At 39.5% G+C, this 13843-nt stretch overlaps 1 pseudogene; it reads left to right on the forward strand.

Moving 5' to 3' along the window:
* Positions 1–4752: 4752 nt before the first annotated feature.
* Positions 4753–13843, forward strand: part of LOC102852694 — a 28666-nt pseudogene continuing 19575 nt past the window's right edge.

Raw genomic sequence — 13843 nt, forward strand, 5'->3', positions numbered from 1 at the left:
CAGACTTAGTCCTCTAAGTGACATCTTTGCTTTTTTGGCATGTTAAACACGTAGTTGGCATCCAATTTGTCCAGTGCCACATGTGTTCTAATTTCTTGACTGCTGTTTCTAAGTATGTTGATTGTGGATCCAAGTAAAATGAAATCTTTTAATGCATCAATCTTCTCTTCATTTATCATGATGCTGTTGCCTTATTGGTAAAGTTGTTAGTAATTTTTGTTTTCCTGATGTTGAAGTATAATGTATTCTGAAGTCTTTGATCTTCTTCACTAAGTACTTTCATTGTCCTTCACTTCCTGTAAGCAAAGTTGAGTCTTCTGCATAACTCGGGCTCTTGACGAGTCTTCCTGCAATCCTGATGCTATACTCTTCGTTAGCTCAGTTTCTTGGATTATTTCCTTGGCATACATATTGAATGGATATGGTGAAAGGCCATCATTCTGATGCACATCGTTCCTAATTTTAAGCCATGCAATATTCCCTTGCTCTGTCTGAACAACTGCTTCCTTGTCTTTGTATAAGATATGCATGAACACAATTAAGTGCTCCAGAATACCCATTTGTGGAAAACTTATCCTTAATTTATTCCAAAGCACACAGTTGGATGCTTTTGTATAATCAATGAAACATAAGTAAACACCTTTCTGGTATTCTCCTTCAGCAAGAAAGATCCAACACCACAAGTGATATGCTTTGCTCTACATCCTCTTTTGAATCCATTTGGAATTTCTCAAATACTCATGTCATGATATTCTTAAGCAAGACTGCACTTGTTGTGACATTCTGTTGGATTGCTTTACTCTAGAATGGGCACGAATAAGGACCTGTGCCAGTCAGTTGGCCAGGTAACAGTCTTCTGTGTTTCTTACCATAGACCAGTGAGCACTTCAAGTGCTTCATTCATGTGTTGAAAAACTTCAGTTGGTATTCCAATTTTGACTAATGGCTTCAATGCAGCATCGATTTTTTCTTCCTTCAGTGCCATTGTTTCATGATCATATCATCTCCTGAAATAAGTCAGTTTTGGGTATAGAGACTATTTCTTTAGGTTTAAAGTTCCAAGCGTATTTCTTTAAGTATTTCTTTAGATGTATATTTCTTCAGGTTGCAAATTTCAAGCCCACAGGTCAGACATCAGGTTAAACATTTTTCCTGACTCCTATAGCTGCAAAGACTGACAAATTTAAGATTGGCAGGCTATCTGGAAGGCCACTGACTCAAGTTCAAAGGACAGGCAGACAGATGATGACAAGTTCCAGACAGAGCAGACGGGGACATAAGGATGACTAAGTAGAAATGTATGGTAATATCTTTACCAGCACACTTCTAGTTGTCCCCCAATTGTTCAGTTAAACAAATCTGCTTGTGACAAGCATTTACTGGTGATCTCAATGACCACTGTCTTAGTCAATTTATGTACATAGGCCCCTGTGTCTATGTTGTTCTTTATATAACTCAGCAGTGCTTAGATTTAAATCACACCCTACAGATATGACCTCATTAATATAAAGAAAATCATATTTCCAAACTGTGATATAACTGCAGGCATAGGATTTGAGATGTCAGCACCTATTTTTAGGTGACACGGTTCAATCCATAAAATGGATTACGTAGGTACATTATAGTACTTAAACTATTTATCCATCAGAATCTCAATGTGGATTCTGTCTGTAATATCAAGGGAATATAGCAAATGTCAAAATTATCTCTTACATTTGGATTATTATCAATTTGAGTCCTTTACCCACAACAAAGTACAAAGGTCTGCTATTCTGGCTGTTCTCTTAATTAGTCTGCTATAAATCTCAGCTAATTTATTATAAAATGAGCAGATTATTTCATTCTTAAGCACCCTCCTGCTGTTGAGTTAGGTCTTACATGCAGTGACCCTGAATTAGTTTTGGAAGCTGTAACTCTTTTTGGGAAGGAGATTGTCCATCTTACTCCCATGAAGCTGCTGGTGAATTAAAACCATCAGGTTTTTGGTTATCATCCTGATAAGTTATACACTTTGCTACCAGAGCTCTTTAAGCATTGCTGGATTTTGGTTTTGGGTTTGTTTTTTTTTTTTAAATCATAGTTCTTTGAATTCAGATTTAATGTCTTCATTGTCTTGACAAAGACCTATACATTACACTGATTGTAGGCCAGAGACTGTTTTAAGAGTTTTGTAAGTTTTACTATTCAACATTCTGGTTTATGTGGCTTCTATTAATTTTTTCCCCATTTTACAGATGTATATACCTGGGATGTAGAGAAGGTAAATGATATTCCTAAGGGTATAACAGTGAAAGTTTTCAAACTCAGGTGTCAAATATTTCAGTCTTTGGGTTTAATTTTTTACTATTTATCTAGACATTAACTTCATTAGCTATTGTTTTTGTTGTGGTTTACTGCTGAGTCAGAACCAACCCATAGCCAACCCTCCAGAGGGTTTTCAGAGAGAATAAATCATATGGAAGAAGATTATCTATCTTTCTCTGGTGGAGAAGCTAGTGGATTGAAACCGTGTACCACTGGGATTGTATCTCAACTTCTTACCCCCAGGGCCTTGGAAACTATAATGACTTTACATCAACATCAAGAAAACAAAGATTCTCACCACTGGGCCAATTGGCAGCATCACTATGGGTGGTGAAGAGATTGAGATAGTTAACAGTTTTAGTTTACTTGGCTCCACAGTCAACACTCTTGGTACCAAGCAGCCAGGAAATCAAGAGATGAATTGCATTGGAAAAGTCAGCTGTGAGGGACCTCTCAAGAGTACTGAAGTGCAATGACGTCAGGCTGGAGACTAAGGTGCACCTGATCCAGGCTATAGTCTTCACAATTATGTGCTATGCATCAGAGATTTGGACAGTGAATAGGGATGATAGAAAGAGAATTGATGCCTTTGAGCTGTGGTGCTGGAGAGGAGTGTTGAATATACCATGGACTGCTAGTAGAACAAACAGGTTCGTCCTGGAGAAAGTGAAGCCGGAATGCTCCTTGGAGTCAAGGATTCTGAAGCTTCATCTGACATACTTTGGGCATGTTGAAAGGAGGGACTGGTCCTTGGAGAGGGACATCATGTTTGGCAGAGTGGAGGGGCGACGCAGGAGAGGAAGATCTTCGATGAGATGGATCGATTCTGTAACTGGAGTGGTGGGAATGAGAGCATTGGAGATGGTTAGGTTGGCACAGGATAGAACGGCATTTAGAGCTCTTGTACATAGGGTCGCTATGACTCGATGGCACATAATAGCAACAACAACATTAAAAAAATACTAAAAATACTGTGTGAAATTCAGGATTAATAAATTATATAATAATTCATGGCAGTTTTATTGGTCTATTATTACAATGCACACACATACATAAATGTATAAATAAAAATAGAAATGTTACAAAAGGATATAAAACTAATTTAATTTTTCATTGGCTTATTTAAATTCATCTGCCTACTTTTTCCAAATGAGTTTGGATAGCAAGAGCTGAAATTAATTGTTGAATGCATGCCTTCCTTTCAAAGGAAGAGTGTTAACGCAATCATGCGAACATATAAGTTTCACTAAAGGACTACAGGGTGATAAATCACTTTATTAGGAAACCTGGAGCCACATTAACATTCCATCCATGATTTGTCTAGCAACAGCCATATTTGTGGAACAATTTGTATGTAAATTTTAAAATATAAATTGATATTGAGGTTATTTAAGGATGGCTACTTTATATGTATGATTTATGATCAATGGCGAGCACTGTGTTTATCAAGCAGACACAGGAAATAAATTGAACCACGAATGCAAATAATAAGAGAAAGATTGAAGAAAATACTCAAACACTGTTGTATTGACATATGTTCCCAGAACATTATTTCTCCTCTTTGAGTCTCTCAATTGTCTGTTACTTACATAAAAATGTGGCCATGAAGGATTTCCACGAAGGCTAATGAAATATAAAATATATTGCCGCCACATCCTGTTTACATGAAATGCCTTCACTATGATTTGATATCAAAAGCCTTTTAAATGAATCAAATATTGGTTGGGGAAGGTTTTTTTTGTCTGTTAGATATATTTTTAGGCACTTCCAAACCCTATGAGAAAAAAAACTCATGAAAAGTTGTTTTCTTTTGTTGTCATTGTTTTTTCTTGTCGTGTACCGTTGAGTCAGATCTCGCTTGCCCTCCTTCTCTAGTGGAGCATCTGGTAGATTTTAACTTCACACCTTCCGGATTGCAGCACAGCTTCTTGCCACGAGGCCACTAGAGCTCTCTTTGAAAAGCTGTGGCTTTGTGCCACATCACGCATTTGATTCAGAGCACTGAGTCTGATAATTATTAAATTATTAGCATGCATTTATTAAATGTAGAAAAATATCAATTCTTAAAATTGAAAAGGGGGAAGGCTGAGAGAATTTAAGGACCTTACTGAGGTCATCACTCATTGTCTCTCAAAGTCTTTGAGTCAGATCCCACTCATAACTGACCATTCATTAGATTTTCACAGGCTGTAAGGCACACAGAGGGAGACTGCCCATCTTTCTTCTACGGAGCAGCTGGTAGATTCGAACCACTTGCCTTTGGGCTGGCAGCACAACTGCCTATGCAACAGGTCACCGGAGCTGCCTGTGACGGTCTTACTAGGGGTGAGGAGTCAAAGCTGAATGGTAGATTATTCGGAACTCTTAGACGCAGGCCCAAAACAACGTAGGGTCTTCCACTTCCAATATCAAAGTAGTCCTGTCTCAGGATTATCTTCACTTGGTGACATGCCTTATTTTAGAGACAACTACCTCATACTTGCAGAGTTCTCAGAAGACCCGTACCACCTGGTTGGTATAGCTTAAGGACTCAGGCTGCTTACCATCAGCCACCACCCAATCTGTAAACAGACGTTGTGAGAGCACCATATTATGCCCTTATGGATCGTTCCAGTTCCCCTCATCGCCGCCCCTGTCCTTCCTGCTGCTAGTGCTATTAGAGCTGCTGGTGAAGGGACAGGAGAATCGGCAGCAGTTTGAGAGGAGGCTGAAAGTGTGGCAGAGGGAATGTAGCGAGAAGCAGCAAGTGAGGGGGTGCAGACAGCATTGATCCCCACTCAACAATCCATCAACGTGAGAAATGGGTACAATCCACGCTCTGCAACCTCCACCAACATCCACCTGCCCACCTCACAAAACCCCAGAGCCATGTCCTTTATCTCCAGGTCTGGCTCCCAACCACAGGCCGGTGCTGCAAGAATCTACATGTGGGGACTTTAATGCCATTAAGGGACACACTAAACAAAAGGACAGTGGGCATCTCTATGAGGGGAAATGCCCCTCATAATTAGACAAGACATATATTCATTCTGATGTTGTCCAAATGGATGCTAAGTGACACATACTATCAATGATAAGTTGAAAGGAAATAAAATATGCTGAAGGGAATACACTTTCCTATTTTTATCCTTCATAATAAAAAAAAAGAGAAAGAACAAGTCAAAGGATTTTTGTTTTCCTTCTGCATAAAGAGAGAATAATATGCTAGTGTCTGGAGCCAAATGTGAGGGTGCCATGGTGGTGCAAAGGGTTAAACACTTCCCCAGTGGTGTTATAGCATAAAGGACTTACAATCAGCTCCTGTAAACCTGTACTCCTATAAAGCGTGCTCCAGGAGAATTTCTAGAAGGAGCCTATGAGGCAACTAGTTAAACTCTGTCACATGGGGTCATGATTAATCATAATTAACTCGGCAGCATGTCAGTGCAACATGTCAAAATCTTTGTAGGGTCTTGACTGAGTTGACTAAACTCTAATGGGGCTGGGGGCTAAAATTCCATGATGGATGACCATTGTGTAGCGAGATCGCTAGACTTCCTGTGATTTAAAAAAAAAAAAGTCTCTAAGAATCTGTGTGTCAATCTCAAAGGCAGTTTGAATCCACCAGCTGCTCTGCAGGAGAAAGAGGGTCAGTTTCCTCCCATGCAATTTGCTGCCTCTGAAAACTCATTGAAGGGTTGGCTATGAGTCAGCACACAACAATAACAACAAAATTCTCAGGGTACTTTTATGAGTGTAATGACACGAACTGAATGTAGTCATTTCAAATATGCAGGTCTCTTGTCTACCTGAGGCACGCTGACGTTTTTTATGTGACACTTGTATTTTCCTGTGAAAATGGATTTAACTTTTTTTTTCTTTTCAAAATGCTGAGTCATGAGACACCATGTCTAAATATAGAGACATATATCTTGTTGCCTGGAAACTCACTAAGATAAGACCCAAGTGTTCCCCTGGTAGAGCCTAATCCAGATTTTCAAAGGCATGCTCGGACTCCTTAATTCACTCTACTGGAAAATGATTAGTGAGATTTTTCAGTGGAAATTAGCCAAATCTATATCACTTGCTATCACCTGAATTCCTTTTAACAAAGGGATGTCAGCACAATTTTTCTTTCTTTCTATTAACCCTGGAAGATTGTCCTGCTTTCCACAAGCCATGCTGTGCTATGTGGGGCTGTGTTTGCAATATTTAGAGATGCACTTTGATGTCAAATTATAGATTTAGGCAATTTCCTCAAGATAAGTCTGCAGTGTACCTCAAAAATGAGAGAGAGTTTGAGGTTCAAGATCTAATTAGAACTTAGAACAAATCACTTCTACACATGAAAGCACAGTGCAGTAATTATTGCCTGGGAATTTCAGAAATCTTTCATAGCTCCCGCGACTGCCTTCTTGCCATAATGAACTATCTGTTCATTTATTCTAAATTAGAATTGTGTAGTTAACAAAGATCCAGCAGATTAAAAACGTGGTGTAGACTGAGTACGGCACAGCATTAGGTCTTCCTCGTTGTAAATACGGCTCTCCCATGCTTAGTTAAGTATTATTTAAGATATTGTTGGATATTTACAGCAATCATTAAAAATTTAATTTGGACACTAAAACATGTATGAAGCTCTGTCAAGTATAATTAATGATTAAGCAGTGAGGAAATATGTTATTCCTGGGTGCTCAATCTTTAATGGCTGCTAAATCTACTTTGGTAAGTGGAAGTGGAAACAATACTAAATACAATTCACACTCTCAAGAAGGCTTTTGCACATTATAAAGAAATTAGGGACTTAGAACACCAATCAATATGCGATGAAAGGAAGCCACACACAGTCGCTGCAATCTGAATGGGCCTTTCACAGAAATCTTATTATCCTCCTACTAGTGCTGAACAGACACCCTGCTCCCTCCTTTGTAACCAAATGCCTGTACTTGTAGTACTATGATTACATTCCTATCTCTGTCCTTGGATCATCTTCAGCATCAAACAGCTCTGAAATTCCATTAAGAACTCACTTCAAGGAAACATAAACATTGCTTGAAATAATCTTCTAAATTTTTTTTATATGAGAGTCTTTTGTAAACCTCTTCTCAGAACAGCAAATAAATCCACTTACATGTCTTCACAAAGGGATTTTCCCCCCTCCTATTTTAATTTTTCTCCTAACTAAATACAGCATGCACAATAAAAATTTATGCCAAGTTTTTACCGTTTGTTCTTAAAATGTATAATGCTATAATTCATAAGTAAGCACTGACTCTAAATAAACATTCTTAAAATATGTGAGTATGTGATGAAAGTTATACAAGTGTTCAGGTCTTTCATCCATAGGGTCGCTATGAGTCGCCTACAACTCGACGGCAATTAACAACAACAACATATGCCATCAAGTCAGAACTTAGACTTGATCATCCAGTGAGTTTTCAGAGGCTGTAAATCACATGAAAGAAATACCAACACCATTTCTTACCCACTAGGCCACCAGAGAGCCGCATATGCATCATGCCTGGAAAGATGGGGGGACAGTGAAGGAGAGGAAGATCTCAATCAGCTAGATTGACACAGTGACCACAGCAATGGGCTCGAGTGTGTCAGAGATTGTGAGGATGGCACAGGACAGGACAGGGTGCTGATCTGTATGTTGTTCATAGAATTTCTATGAGTCATACTTGACTCAACGGCACCACACACACATGCCTGTATATGCATATACAAGTATACTTATGTGCACATATGTGTGTGTATATGAATATATAGGGAGCTCTGGTGGCCTAGTAGCGAGAGTAATCCCAAAGACACGCAGTGTGAATCTACCAGCTGCTCTGCAGAAGAAGGATAGGCAATTCCCCGCCATGCAATTAACTGCCGCTGAAAACCCACCGGACAGAAAACAACAACAATATGTATATGTATATGTATATGTATATGTATATGTATATGTATATGTATATGTATATGTATATGTATATGTATATGTACATGCATATGCATATGTATACGTATACGTATATATGTTTCTCTGATATCCATTGGGAGTTGTGCTTCTAACTTTAAAGGCTATGCTTCTCTGGTAATTCGAATGAACCAGTCATTAGGAAGGAGAAAGATGCATATATAGAAGGGATATACGTATGTATGTCTTAAGGAGTTCTGGTAGTTTAATGGTAAGAAGCTGTGCTGCAATCCTAAAGGCACTTGGTTCTAATCCACCAGCTCCTCCATGGGAGAAGGATGGGCACTCTCCTCCTGTGCAAATAACTGCCTCTGAAAACTTGTTGGAACATCAGCTATGGGCCACTTCCACCTCGGTGGCACATGACAACATGCCTATATGCCTATGTATGTTTGAACATATTTGTGTATATAGGCTTTTTGAAATGAAATAATTTTATTGTAAAATTGATATGCTTTTCTTTTTTATTATCTAAACTCTGGTGGCCTAGTGGCAAGGACTTGTGTTGCAGTCCCAAACGCACATGGTTCGAGGCCACCAGCTGCTCAGTGGGAGAAAGATGGGCAATCTCCTCGCATATGATTAACTGCCTCTGAAAACCCACAGGGTCAGCTATGGGTTGGTTCTGACTCTAGGGTACACCACAACAACAATGACAAAGAAATACATTAAAACATCTAGTCCAATTTCCTTTCATTTTTAATTCATCCTGACAAATTTCTAATACTTTGTCTCTCTCCTTCTCCCAAACCCGTGTGTGTGTGTGTGTGTGTGTGTGTGTGTGATTGTTATTCACAGATATCAAGTCGGAAATGACTCATTGGTAACCCCCTCATCCCCAGTGAGAATGCAGAGGAGTGCTCTGGGGTCTGGAGGGTAAAGAGTTGTGCTGCCAACCCAAAGGCAAATATGGTTTTCATTCAGTAGCTTCTCTGCAGGAGGACAATGGCCAATATCCTCCCGTGCAATTACTGCCTCTGAAACCTTGCTCAGGGCTCAGCTACGAGTCTGTTCTAATTCGACAATAAATAACAACTACAAACACACACACCTCCCTTAGAAAGAAGATATTCCCTCTACATTTTTGTCAGCATCATTTAATTTTGACTGGAAGAAAGTTCTAAAACAGGGGCACAATTTCTTCTTTTCTTAAACTGTGATTTTAGTGAAAGTTTACAGAGGTGTTGAATTTTCAGTCATTCATTGTTGCACATTCCCCTCCCATCCCTCCCATCACTTACCAGTTCTTCTTTCCTAGGCATCTCTTATTGTGGACTGTTATCATACAAATAACGCCTAATCATATATTGCTTTTACACTTCTTGCTTTCTGTTTTAGGATGCTACTAGAACAGTCGAAGTTTCATGTTAACCACACTGATTAAAAGATTCAAGTAAACAGGAGATTATGAAGGTCTTTTTCTAATCTGACAATTTATTTTAAGGATTAAAGTTTTCCTATGGTCTGCTAAAAGAACAAACAAGTCTGTCTTGGAAGAAGTGCAATGAGACCTCTCAGAGTCAAGGATGGTTAAACTTCAACTCACATACTTTGTACATGTTGTCAGGAGGGGCTAGTTTTTGGAAAAACATACCATGCTAGGAAAATAGATAGTCACAGAAAGAGGAGAATATCCTCAACAAGATGAACCAGCTCAGTGACTGTAACAATGGGCTCAAGTATGTGGGAGATCAAGAATATGTTACAAAAGGACAGGGCAAGGTTCAGATATGTTGTTCATAAGTTTACTATGTGTCACGTTGACTCAATAGTACAGAAACAACAATGGTAACCAATTATCTTCTAGAACAGGGTTGTTGTTATTGTTATGTGCCATCAAGTTCTCTATGACTCAGTAGCGACCTCATGTATTATATCGCTGAACCCTGCTCTATCCTGAGCCAGTCCCACCATCTCTGATAAACCTATCCCCGTTGTCCCAATTTCCGCTCCTGAGCTGTCTTTCTACCCTTACAAGCATGATGTCCTTTTCCAAGGACTAATCCTTCCTGGCCATGTGACCAAAGTATATGAGTTGCAGCTTCAAAAGTCTTGCCTCCAGGGAACAGCCTGATTCCATCCTCTACAAGACAGATTTGTTTGTTCTCTTGGTAGTCCATGATATGTTCAAGACTTTTCTCCAGTACCGCAACTCAAAGCATCAGTTCTTATGTTATGCTGAGTCACAGTACAGCTTACATCATGTATTTTTCCTAGGTATTCAATGTTGCAAGTGTAACCTGTACTGAAGACTGTAGTCTTTGATCTGATGTAGCCAGGGTCCTTCTCAGAAGCAAGAATAGTGAAACTTGCTCTCACCTACTATAAGCATATTGTTAGGAGGGGTTAGACCTTGGAAAAGGACACCATGCTTGGAAATATGGTGGGTCAGTGAAGGAGGGGAAGGCCTCCAAACGGATGGATTGACAAAATGACTGTGACAAAGGTGACTAAATTGTGCCAGAGATGGTCAGGGTGGCACAAGATATGGCAGCGTTCAGATCCATTGTTCATAGACACACTATGATTTATATTCTACTCAACGGCACTTAACAACAAGAAGTATTTAGATGTGAGAATTCCCAATTCTAATTTAACAGTTCTGGTGTCTTAGTGGTAAGGAGTTGTGCTGCCAACCCAAATGTATCCACCAGCTGCTCCACAGGAGAAAAATGAGTAATCTCTTTTCATGTGATTCAGTGCCTCTGAAAGCCTGCACAAGGGACAGTTAGGAGTTGGTTCTGACTTGATGGTACACACAACAATTTAACATGAGCTGTTTCCATGGACTGGAGGTGATGCTAACCTGAGAGAGGAAGAAGAGGTACCATATGGAGGAAAAATAGAGCAGTTGCCCCCAGGCCTAGACACTCCCTGAGAAACCTGATGGTTTCAAGGGCAGCCAGGACAAAGACCAGATCAAACAATAAATCATGATAAGGCTCTGGGTCTGATCATGAAAGCCCAAAGCCCAGGACCTGAGTTAATTAACAGCACCAAATTCCAAGAGGTATCATCTTCCCTCGCCCCCCCTCCCCCCAAGACCTCTGTAAAAAGAAACTACCCCAATTGTAGGCACGTCATTCTGACTTTCTCTGCTCCTGGTCACTTGGTGTCCCTCTAAGACCATGCAATAAAGGCCTGTTCGTTTCTTGGGACAAGTTTCTTTCTTTCTCTCTTTTGCCCTCGACTCCTTTTCTAACACCAGACACACGGAAATGTAGAAGGGCCATTCTCTAGAGACTATGAGAGCTCTGGTGGCCTAATGGTAAGAAGCTCTGCTGCAATCCCAAAGGCACATGGTTTGAGGCCACCAGCTGCTCCTTGGGAGAATGATGGGCAATTTCCTCCCATGCAATTAATTGCCTCTGAAAATCTGCTGGAGGGTCAGCTATGGGTAGGTTCCAACTCTACGGTACACAACAACAGAGAAAATGAGTTGAAGCATATAGATGAAGGTGTAAGGCAGAGACTGAAAATAGGGAGAGAGAGAAGGAGAGAGACAAATGGACATTGTAAATTCTTAATGGTTTCCCAATTCTTAGTTTCAATTACCTAAGAGCTAGTTTTGATATGTCTGGAATTCTTTTTTTTTATTATTAATTTAGTTTGTCTGGAATTCTTTTATTAATACCATGTCAATGAATTTTATGACCCTGTAGCAATTTACAGGTATTCATCAGGCAGAAGTAAGTTCTCACACTCTGTTTTACCTTGAAATACTTAAGAGAAGACCTGAATGTAAATGCTATAATTCTCCCAGGTTGGAGAAACATGCTCTGGTCTTACTTTTAGTGATATTTGTAGCACATGCTACTTGGCTTGGTTTCCTAGGCAACAGTGTGTGTTGACTTAGTTGTAAATTTTCTCTTTCCTTGAGCTCATATTTGGGGGGCATTCTAAAATACACATGAGTTTCAGGATGAGAAACTCCCATCTCCTCCCCCCTACTGCTTCTTGTCACCTGCCTCCCCCATACACAGTCTATATCTGCCAACTTGTAAGCAGGATTTGCTGTGCTCCACATTTCCCACCGCCACTCAGGTGTCTATTTCCAGCTTTCTGACACCCCGAGCTTATGTTATTTGAGTCATAAGAATGATTTTTAAAACTCATATATAATGTAAAAGTATGAGAATAAATCACGCACTGAATATACCCTGAATACCCAGCACTTTGCGAAACCCTTCATAAGTATTATTTTATTTAACCCCTACAACAATCCTTGTTGTTCTTGTTAGATACCCTAAGTCAGTGTGAACTTGTAGCTCCCATATACAAGAAAACGAAATCCTGTCCAATCTTGTGCTGCCCTCACTATTTCCACTGTGCTTAGACTCATTGCGACAGTCACTGTGTCACTCCATTGGGTTAGTGATCTTCCTCTGTTTTGCTTTCTGCTTTACCAAGAATGATGTTCTTTGCCTGGGACTAACCTGTCCTCAATACCTGCAAAGTATGTTGTTGTTATATTCTGTTGAGTTGTTTGTGATGCAACCTTAGGTACAACCACCCTAAACTCTGCTCTATCCTGTGCCAATCACACTGTCTCTGACTCACTAGCCTATCCCCATTAACCCAGTCACTGAATTAATCCATCTCATCAAGGGTCTTCCTCTCCTGCTCTGTCTCTTCACCTCACAAGCATGACATCTCTCTCTAAGGACTGATCTCACCTTGCAACATGTCCAGAGTATGTCAGACAGACCTTCAGAATCATTGCCTCCAAGGAACATTCTGGCTTCACCCTCTCCAGGACAAAACTGTTTGTTCTCCTAGCAGTTCATGGTATATTCAATACTCTTCTCCAGCACCACAGCTCAAAGACATAAACTCTCCATCTATCATCTCTAGTCATTGGATAGTCAAAATACACAAGTAAACATCTTTTTGGTATTCTCATCTGACATCAGAAATAATATGCCTTGCTGGGTGCTCTTTTTTGACTGCTTTTTGAGTTTCTGGCAGTTCTCTATGAATGTACTCTTCCAGCTATTTTTAAACAGTCTTCAGCAAAGTTTTACTTCCATATGATAATGATTAAATTGTTTGATAATTTCTGCATTCTGTTTCAGCACCTTTTTTTGGGAAATCGCCTCCTGTAGGATTTATTGCCCCTGAAAACCTGCTGGAGGGTCAGCTCTGCATCAGTTCATCTTCATGGCACACAACAACAATATTAGTCAGTTGACCAGATAGCTGTTTTACAGCATATCCAGGGTTTGTTAAGACATTGTATTTGGTATTCTGTCAATTCTTGACACCTTTTTTTTTTTTTTTTTTTGCTGATGCCTTCAATACAGCTTGGTCTTTTTCTTCCAGTACTGAAGGTTCTTGATCATGTGCTGCTCCCTAAAATGGTCTGGTGCTGAACAGTTCTTTTTGATATAACGACTCTATGTGTTCTTTCCATCCTTTTCTTAGTGGCAACGTTTTAATCTCACTTTTATTTTCTAAAAAAATACTCTAATTTTTTATTGGAAGGAATTTCTTTCCATTTTATTTGATATTGTTACTATTTAATCAAGGGGTATTAGATACTTTGTACACCTCTGATTCTTATTTCAAAGGCTCATTTTTATTTTTAATTTT

This window comes from Elephantulus edwardii, unplaced genomic scaffold (genome assembly GCF_000299155.1).
Source record: "Elephantulus edwardii isolate Elephantulus edwardi_28Jun2011 unplaced genomic scaffold, EleEdw1.0 scaffold00011, whole genome shotgun sequence".
Lineage (NCBI taxonomy): Eukaryota > Metazoa > Chordata > Mammalia > Macroscelidea > Macroscelididae > Elephantulus > Elephantulus edwardii.